Genomic DNA, 2,399 nt, shown 5'->3' with positions numbered 1-2,399 from the left:
CCAAATATGATTTGGAATTAGCAACTCCTAATCTGATTAGGAGCTGATCCCTTTAAGATTATAAAAGGGGAAGGGGGCGGCAGCTTTGAAGAAAACAACAACATCAAAAGCATTCTTCTCTTTAAGAAAGAGAGATTAAGAGATTTCCTGCATACTGCGAATTCTCTTCTGCCGCCACCTTCCTGCCATTACCATTCCTTCAGTTCGATCTCCAGTTCTTGGGAGCAATCAAGATTGGATCTTGATTTCAATCTTTTGGGAAAAGATTGATTGGAGCTGTACTCACAAGCCGTCCAGTTGATTCTTGCGAAGGGTCAAGTTCTTTTGAAGAACATTGCTGATTCTGCTCCATCCTTCACTGCGCCATCTTCAGTGGGAGCAGATTTTGGATCCTTCCTTGGGCGTGAACACCTCCATTGGGAGATAGTATTTCTCCGTATCAGGTATAATCCTCTCCCACTCCTTTTTGGTTCAGATCTGGTTCAGTTTATGGTTCAATATTGATCCTTGAAAATATGATTTTCTAAATAGGGAATACGATTCCCAGTTGAAGGGAGAGATAAAATTTTGAAATTCGCCCCTTATTCCGCAATCTTTGGGCGTCCATAGGATGGATCTCTCATCCCTTCACTAGCCACATGAATGGTAGCAATATGGGAGGTTGCAAGGTGAACCTACGGCTATGTACATGGTTGATAATCACTCTAGTATACAGCTGGTGAGGCAATTAGAGATCCAGATACACACTCTGGATATCTCCGCCCTTAGTTCTATAGCAAACCTTAACAGTTACAGACAGCTTTGTCCGGAGAAAGTCGAGGCCTTTTCTATTCTTCGCCAATTTGAATACAAGGTATGCTTCGTAAATTGTTCTTGGGGACAGCAATCTTGTCTCTATCTTGCCATGGATTTCGAGCTAGCAACTGTCTAAGAGCTCAGCCACCTCTGAGAACCTGAAAATTTAAAATTCAGAGAGGGAGAGAGAGAGAGGAAGAAGGTTGAGCAGTTGAACATGATCTCCGGCAATTGGTAGCAACAATCTCTGTGGCTGCTGCTCTTAGTCAGATCACAAGATGCATTCTTAGTTAGATCCAAATGATTTGTGAAATGAAAATTGGAACTACAGTTAGTTAGATTACAGAGCATTCAAATTACATGAAGAAAACGACTTCAGATTTGTTTCTAAGATATATTAGTCAGACCTGTTCAGACTTCAGATCGGAGCTATTCCTTCCGGTGGTTGTCCAGGTGAGTGGCTGCTGCTCCCTCCGGAGGTTGTCTAAGTCGGTGGATGCTGTGGTCGCCAATCCTCCTTCCATGTGAGTTGTTTCTGTTGAAAACAGAACAGAATAAACACTTGTAAGAAGGAGAAGACGAAGAAGAAGAGGAGAAGAGAAGAAGAATGGAAGAGTAAACCTACCACCGGAGCTACTTGTAAGAGGAGAAGAAGAAGAGAAGAGGAAGTCAGAAACGAACCACTGGTTCTCTCCTTGTCGCTGCCAATGGAGGAAGGGTTCGGTGTGTGGTTGGGTTCGGTGGAAGGAGGACAGCTCCAAGGAAAAATCACTCAAAAATCTCTCAGTATGAGGTTTCCTGGGCTAATCATGCAACCAGTGGGTCATATTGACTCCAGCTCGTATCCGGTTGAACCGTTGAAACCAAGTTTATGCGCATTTGACCGTTAACATTTGGAAGATCGACGTGGTTGAATACGATTAGCGGGTTCACACGCCCATTGCACCCACGGGTGCACAGAACGTGGATTCAGGGTTTGGGCAGGTTATCAAATTTAGAAATATCTATGACGTGTTCAAATTCTATTTAAGGGACAAACGATGTGGCTCAGCTCCACCAGTCAACATCTTAACAATGATCTTTAAGTCAATCCCTATTCACGTCTCAGATCTCTGTTTTAGCTTTAGTTATGGTTTAGGAGACCTCTCCATATATATATATGTATACTAGCGAGGACCCATGCCATGCACGGATTGTTAAGTTAAAGATAAACAATAGAAACATGTAATATTATATAATTATTTTATATAATAATTAACATTTTATATTTTATATAAGACTTTTAATTATTTTTTTATAATAATAAAATAATAATAATTAATTTTAGATATTGTTATTTATCAAATTTAGGGATTCCCCATTTCCCTGAACAAACCCCATCCATGTTAACTTAAATCCATGAACAATAGGCCTTTCATTGGTGTTCAAATAATGATTTGGTGACAAACACCCTCCAATTTGTAAGGTAATAGGGTTAGAACCCAGAACTCAGGCAAAAAGTCTGCAGATATAACATTGAACCATACATTTGGAATACCTCCTGTACATCCTGTTAAATTTATAGGGAGATATTACCAATGTGCAACTGAATTCCCATATTTTCA

General features: G+C 40.4%; 1 long non-coding RNA gene across 1 annotated transcript; it reads right to left on the bottom strand.

The window, feature by feature from the left end:
- LOC104596374 (uncharacterized) lies at window positions 1-1,593 on the bottom strand. The gene is made up of 3 exons (XR_735034.3): window positions 1,421-1,593; window positions 1,203-1,330; window positions 1-1,051 (listed from the first exon to the last, which is right to left on the bottom strand). It is a non-coding gene; the product is annotated as an uncharacterized LOC104596374 (long non-coding RNA).
- Between the last annotated feature and the right edge of the window lie 806 nt (window positions 1,594-2,399).

Source organism: Nelumbo nucifera, chromosome 3 (assembly GCF_055504915.1).
Source record: "Nelumbo nucifera cultivar China Antique chromosome 3, China Antique-T2T, whole genome shotgun sequence".
NCBI classification, from domain to species: domain Eukaryota; kingdom Viridiplantae; phylum Streptophyta; class Magnoliopsida; order Proteales; family Nelumbonaceae; genus Nelumbo; species Nelumbo nucifera.
This window is presented reverse-complemented; position numbering and strand designations above follow the sequence as displayed.